Raw genomic sequence first — 8,088 nt, 5'->3', positions numbered from 1 at the left:
GGAGGAGGCTTTCAGGCTATATCCAGCTCCGATCCTTTGAGTCCTGTGTCCCAGGAGTATGGCATCTCCACAACAGGGAGATGACATCTTTAACTTCTGGGAGGCCATCAAAGACAACAGATTCAGCCCATTCTGTTTAGTGGTTCACTTAGACACCCCTGACCAGCACAGAAAGGGGTCATTTCATGGCTTCTGTTAGGCTATCACTCTTGTCAGCTCCAGTAGGATAACATCATTTAACTGTGCACGTGCACAAACACACTTGCATGTATGGTATGTCACCATAGGTAAGTAAATACGTCATGGCATTTCCCAGCATCCTTCCCGTCATTTGCCCTTTCTTTTTCCCTGTCCTCTATTGAGCTCTTCCTTCTTTACAATAAAATCCCCATGTTCTCCCACTTCTCCCTTCAACATCTAATATTTTTCTTGTGATTTAAAATGATTGCACTCTTTCCTGTTATGTAAATTCTAATAACACACACACAACACACACACATACAAAACACACACACACGTACATACACACACAACCCAATATACACAACACACACACAGAAAACACACGCATACAACACACATACATACACACACAACACACACAACACACACAACACACACACAACACACATACATACATACACACAATACACACAGCACATAACACACACGTACACACACACACAACACACACACATACAAAACACACACATGTACATACACACACGCACGTACATACACACACAACCCAATATACACAACACACACACAGAAAACACACGCATACAACACACATACATACACACACAACACACACAACACACACAACACACATACATACATACACACAATACACACAGCACATAACACACACGTACACACACACACAACACACACATACAAAACACACACATGTACATACACACACGCACGTACATACACACACAACACAATACACACAACACACACACACAAAACACATGCACACAACACACATACATACAAAACACATACACACACGTACATACACACACAACACACAACACACACAACACACATACATACACACACACACACACAAAACACATGCACACAACACACATACATACAAAACACATACACACACGTACATACACACACAACACACAACACACACAACACACATACATACACACACACACACACACACACACACACACACACAGTCCATAACTTGGACTATCATTTTGTGTTTTAGAAGCTCAAATACTTTTAGGGCTCTCTTTTGAGCAAATTTCATAGCATAGTTTCATAGAGCCCTGAAAACTACTACTCTCCCAGTGGGGAGAAGTTAGGGTGGAAAGAGACATCCTTCCTGATACAGATTGATTAATATTCTTCTGCAGGTGATCAAGGTAACCATCAAACGTTTGTCTCCCTGGAGCAGAAGATCACAAATGAAACACACTTTTAGACTCTCGTGAGGCCATTTGCGGTACGTCTGTTCCTTTCTGCCACACGGCCATGTGGAAAGAACTTACTCTGGAGTGGGAGATTGGTCTGAGAAAATTCTTATGCGACTAAATTTACCTGAAATTGGCAAGATTAGCTTTTTCTCTCTCCTGAGTATGAAAGAGACTTAAAATAGAAATTAAGTTCCAGTACAAGAAAATAAGTTTCCTTCCTTATACTTGGATTTGTGGCAGGAGAAAACACATGACCATTACACAAATAGAAAAATTTCCATCTGAGCAGCTACAAAGGCACGGGATGATAATTCAGCATGATGGCTAACTAATCACTTAAGTCAACTTGAAGGTGACCATGTCTTCCCAAAGCAATAAATAGAAAAGAAAATTCTAGAAGTCTTCTTGCTAAAGGCCAAAGCCTTCTTCTAGTGAAGATATCAAGTCGATGTTTTGACGTACTGCGTTTCTATTGAATGGTAAAGACTGTGTCATTCATTACGAAAATAGACTAGAAAATTATAATCTTTGTAAGTGAATTCATTATGAAAGTAATTTACAAAATACATTAAGCTCTTTCACGATCTTTCTAAAGGAAAAGCCAAATAGTTTTAAATACATTGTAAGGTCATTATTGTTTCTGCCTTGGGTCTCACTTTTCATTAGTTACTTTGTGAACTATGTGTTGCGTGCATGTCTAGATGTGCTTATGCGCTGTGTGACACAAACTGCTTTTCATGTGTGCCTTGGAGAATCACATTTCAATGATGGCTTAATCGTTTAAAATAAAGATGAAATTCCAGTTTTTAAAATACTTCAGAAAAATGTTCTTTTCTTCCTTCCTCAAATTGGGATAAGCCGACTTTGCTCCATGGAGGCTGTAATATGATCCCTCATCTTTCGGAGTTTTGTATCAAATCACCATTTTAAACTCCCGAGAGCGGGAGAAGCCAGGCGAGCATGCTACACGTTTAAAATAAGGTTGTTTGACCCTCTTTGGAGTTGGGAACTCAGTTATCAACTTAAATTAAGGTGGAAGCCGGAGCAGATTTGGTGACTCTCTAAGCTGTGCACCCTTACAATGCTGTTCATTACGAGGAACATGCCGGTACATGTTTGTTTCCCAGGAAAAATAGAGCCCTATTCATTATTCATAGAGGCCCTCCCGGTACAGTAACGACATTCATTCTCTAATGGTTCCATGACTGGGGTGTTGTGAAGCCCAAAGATGTTATTTTTGGAAGATAGTCTGCCAATTAAAAGCAAACAGCACCGAATCGCTTAGTAATGTCTTCAACATTGATTGCCTGTGACTGCGAGCGAACAGGGGAGACCCAAGGCACACTGCCTCGCGTTCCCATGCCTGCCCTGCGTCAGCTGCCCCCTTGCAAATTCGTCCTTACTAGATGAAACTTCCAACTTAAACGCTCACATTTCCCCCCCCCTCGTGTCCCAAGTAACCTGAAAAAAGACCGAATTCATTCTCTTACAAACATTTAATTATTTCTCCCCGAGATGTAATAAAAGGTGCGAAGTTAATAGAGTGGCAAGTGTTGGCGTGATTACCTGGAGGTGAGTTCAGGATACAGAGACAAATATAGCCACATTCTTCAATCGAAAGACAATATTTTCTATGAACTAAATATATTCTCCAAGTCTGTGGCTTACAGAACATGGAAGAAAAACAGCGTGGTGGTTGATACCCATAATCCTAGTGCTTCAGAGATCGAGGCAGGAAGATCAGAATTTCAAAGTTATCCTGAATTGTATGGGGTGGGGGTGGGGGTGAGACCAATCTGGGAAAAATTAGAACCTGTTTATAAGTAAATAAAGTAATGGACGGTTCTGGAAGTAAATGCTGAGGGAGGTAGAGGAGGACCAGGCAGTCTTGAGTTTGAGGCCAGCATGGGCTGTAGAAGGAGACCCTGTTTCAGGAAAACAACACAGAAAAAACGATATTGTGTGCCATTAAGCTTGTCTAGATTTTGGCTTATCATGTAATAGTACAGGTCAGGGTCAATGTGATTTTCTTAATCAACGTTCAAAAGTACAGGTTTGTGGTATTTGTCGGGCCTGCCACAAGCCCACAATTTAATAAATTTTGTTTTATGTGGCACATAGGAATGGATCTGTGAACATTTTGAGGACCCTAAGAAATAATTCTTTTGCACTTCTTTATATTTTCAAAGATTTTATTTTTTAATAGTGTGTGTGTGTGTGTGTGTGTGTGTGTGTGTGTGTGTGTGTGTGTGTGTGTGTGTGTGTGTGTGTGTGTGTGTGTGTGTCTTGTGTGTATGATGTGTGTGCTCAGGAATGTCCTGGCCTTGGGAGCCAGCAAGCTGACCACTGTGAGTGTTAGGAGTGACTGGCATCCTAGAACGTCCTCATCTTAGTGTTCCAGATGTCCGTGTCTTTCCAATCATGAATGTCAGTGATTGGCATTTGGAAGTTCATATGAATAGTAATTATTTTGAGAAGTTTTCCCCTCATAACAACCCTGAACAGTAACATTCACTGTTAAAGGATCAGTTAGCAGATTTTTTTAATCATCTCAATATTTCCAAAATAAATCACCGAATAACGTGATTACTGTCTTTGTCAAAGAAGGAAGCAACATTTATCAGGGAAGTTGTTGGTTTGTTACTAGACTGACATTATTGATTTGGCCCCCTGAAGGCGTTGGGTCTCTTGGCACAGTTGAGACATTAATATCATAGTTGCAGGACCAGCAATAGTCATGTGTATGGCCTCTTAGATGTGTGTCACTGTAGCAATGAATAGAGAAATGCTACATCTGCTTGGGCTCAGGAACATTTCCCCTAATCCCTTCCATTACCTGTCACAGAGAAACAACTTTTACTTTACGGTGTAGTAACACTCAGCAGAGAATTTTTATTGGCTTGTATTTACAAGTACATGTGGCAAAATCCATTTAAAATGTTCACTGGTTCTCTTAATAAATTCCAATAAATTTGATGACCTTAATCATTGTATTTTGAGGTTATAAGCTAAATTAAAATTTAAAACTTTGACTACTTTGGTTATTAAAATATGTTTGGCTCACGTCTCATCATTAAACTACTTTTGTGTCAGTTTCATTACTGTCAACAGCAATGCTTATTCCTGTTGGCATTATGGTGCTTTTATGTTTATTTTCTTTGGATTACTAAAACAATTCAAGAGATTTTTATAATTAATTTTTTCCATTTAATTTTTTGTTTTAGTATTTTTCTTACATAAAGATATTAAGTTGAATAAAATAGCTTGGTCAGGACATTATGAATGTAACACAAGCATTTTAAAGTTCCATAGAAAATAACAAAAAGACTGTAGGCCTCTATATAAAAGTAATAATATCATTTTTTCTGTAAACCATCCTTTGGTGTTGTTTTCTCAAAAACTAAGACTGGCACCAAGCTTATTTAGGGTTGAAATAATTAATGACAGGTTATTAACCTAGGGTCTTTAATGTCTGATAAAGGATTTTTATAAGGAGGAATTGTTTTCAACTGACGGAAGTCAGTAATGTGTGAAGCAATTGCCTTTAAGGAATGCCATTGTTCCCATCCAGATGATCTGAGTGCTGTGCAAAGCTGCCTTCATCACTTGCAAAAGAAGGAGGTCTGAGTCGTGACTGCCAAGATGCATGTTTCCAATAATCTAGGTATGTCAGGCCGACAGCACAGCCACAGAACCGCCTTTCACAACACTCATAAAGGATCTATCGTGAGCTGTGGAAAAACAGCGTGATACTTCTGCAATGAGATTTTCATTTGTGTCCATCTTACATGTACATAGCTGATTTAGAGACACTTCCAAGACACATGACAGTCTTTAAACAACAACAGTCTTAAAGGGGTCTATTAATACGGTGAACAATTCAAATACAAATGACACCTTTCCGGATACCGGGTGATGGAGGAGAAGGACACTCAAGGAACTATTACTTTGGCCAAGACTTTCCAAGACACACAATGGAGTTAGTAGCATTGTGAGAGTAAATACTTTGTTATTTAGTATTTAAATGTAGTCCATAGGCTAAGACACATGAGCATGAAAATTACTTAAGAATCGATGGAGAGCCAATATTTGGATCATAAATAGATATGAAAACTAGAGCTAGCATTTTAAATCACTGTAATGCCTGTTTAATACTTGTAGACGACTGGTGGTAGTATTTCAGGTCAATATGAGTAGTGCTCATGAATACGTGAAATATTCTCAATTGTCTATGTCTCAAATAATTACAGCTCTCTCAGTCCTTTTCACTAAACCCTGTCATGACTATTAGGCAAAATTGGATTAAGAAGATCCTATGATTCTTTCTTCTAAGGTAAAGAGCTGCAGCTTCACGGACTAGGAGGAAAACCACAGACAAGAAGAATCCGTGGTTCTTGGTGCTTAGATCCTCCCATTGGATCCAGGAACTCCAGTGTTGCTGGGCTGCAGTAGAGATGTAATTTTAATTGGTCTCTACAGGCGTTAGATACTCGCTACCATCCCCAAACTGTGGACTGAACTGTTAGCGTTCAGTAGATCATAGTTTACAGAAGGAGAAGGAAATATAAGTTTCATTCTTTCTATTTTCTATCCCCCCCCTTTACCTTTTCTTTCCCTGTGACTCAGCAGCTTTCCATTATCTGGGTATCTGGCAGAGTTATTCTTCCTTTTCTGATTGCATTTTCATTACAAAACCTGCTTTTCAAGAGGCAGGTTAGTTAAACAATGCTGATTTGTGTGAGACTACAATGTGGGAGACACACACACACTTGATTTTCATTCTCTTTCCTTTACAAGACGTCGTTCGGATTTATTTGTCCACTTTGATCTAAAACACACAAAAATGGAAGCTGAAATTCAACTACTTTCTCATTCATGAACTAATAAAACAGAGCAAAACCGATGTAAACTTTGTAATCATGGCTTTCCGCCCCCCCCCATTTGACCCAAGTCAATGATCTAAATGTACTTTTAATGTTTTGAGATTGTAGTGCAATTTCTTTGAGTCTCAAAAGTTAAAAGAAAAGTGTCATAGGCAAAAGTTGTTATTTCATGCTGAAAAATCTTAACATTTGTTCGCTTCCATGTGCGATGTAATCGTAAGGATTTTATATTTTGCTCCATAAAGTATATCATATATATTCAATAAAACTATGACATGCATTTCAAAACAATGTAATGTTTCTTATTAAAAAGTTAAATTTCCTACAGAAAACATGGGTAGTGCAAAAGAGACAAGATAAAAATTTAGACTGATCTACTACAGAAGATGATGAGGACTACTGGTGTCCTCAGTCTTCCCTAAGGTCTACAAGCCCCTCGTGGAAAAAACACCTGAATATTGACAGAAACCTTTCGTACAGTTGAAACCTTTAGCTTTTCTATCTGATGTTTCCATCTCTCTGCCCATTTTACTTGTGATTCCATGTGGCCTGGCACATGCCTAAAAATGCCACGAATGCTTCTCTGGGGTTTCCAGTAAACCTCTTTATCATCCTCCCAGTACCTCTGTCTTTGATGCTCACTGCAATTTGTGCCATGCTAGAAAATCTCCCGACTTGGATTCAACAAAGCTACCTCTAATTTGCTCTCTTATATTTGTCTCTTGCCTTCAATTTCTCTTGTTCAAGCTTTAGATTGGTGTCTGTGCTTATGCTGTTTTTTGTTGGAAGAAAGCAGAAAAACCAAAGGCTAGAATTCCTAAACTGCAGGATACTTATTGATTATGGAATAAGAGGTCCGGCGTTGGATGGGTGATTCAGATAGAAAACAGGAGCTTTGAGCATTTCCGCCCTTCTTCTCTGTTATCTTTGTCAGCAATGCTATGTTTCCTATTCAGAGTTCAACTATCTAGCTCTAAGGTGTCAAGAGGTGAGGTGAAAAGACCCTTCTGTTTTAAAAACAAGATGGTCTACAACACACACCTTAGTGTGAGTATTACAACACTGTGAGTATAAACAACTTCGGAGGAAGTTTTGGAAGTTTTTCATTTCTGAAAGCATTTGGGGCAGGAACTCAAATAAGACAAGAGCCTGGAGGCTCTGAGGCGATGCATAGCCCAAGAAGTGGTATTGTTCCCTGGTGCGCTTCCTGAGGTTTGCTCAACCTGCTTTCCTAAGGAACCCAGGACCAACAGCCTAGGGACTGTATCCACAATGGACTGTACTCTATCAACCACTAACAAAGAAGAGGTCCTACAAGCTTGCCTACAGCCCCATCTTATGGAAGCATTTTCTCAATCGAAGTCAAGCCCGTGTCAAGTTGACATAAAATTAGCCAACACGTTTTAGTGTGTGTGTGTGTGTGTGTGTGTGTGTGTGTGTGTGTGTGTTCGTTCAATTGTGTACATGCACACATGCTTAAAGAGGTATTGGGTTCCATGGAGCTGGAGTAACAGGTGGTCCTGATTCACTGATTCACCTGATATGAGTGCTGAAACTCAACTTAGATCTCTGGAAGATCAGTAAGCTCTCTTGACTAGTGACCCATCTCCCCTTATTTATCTTGCTCTTTAACCAGGAAGCCATTTCTCAGAAATCTCATCCTACATCACTTTGGTCAGAAATGGTTCCTCCACTCCAACTCTACGAGATTCACTTGATTCAGGGTGATTGACCGAGGACGCCTGATTGGCCTGCCACCC

The sequence above is a fragment of the Rattus rattus genome, chromosome 12 (genome assembly GCF_011064425.1).
Source record: "Rattus rattus isolate New Zealand chromosome 12, Rrattus_CSIRO_v1, whole genome shotgun sequence".
NCBI lineage: Eukaryota > Metazoa > Chordata > Mammalia > Rodentia > Muridae > Rattus > Rattus rattus.
The sequence above is the reverse complement of the archived record's forward strand: the minus strand, read 5'-3'. Positions refer to the sequence as shown.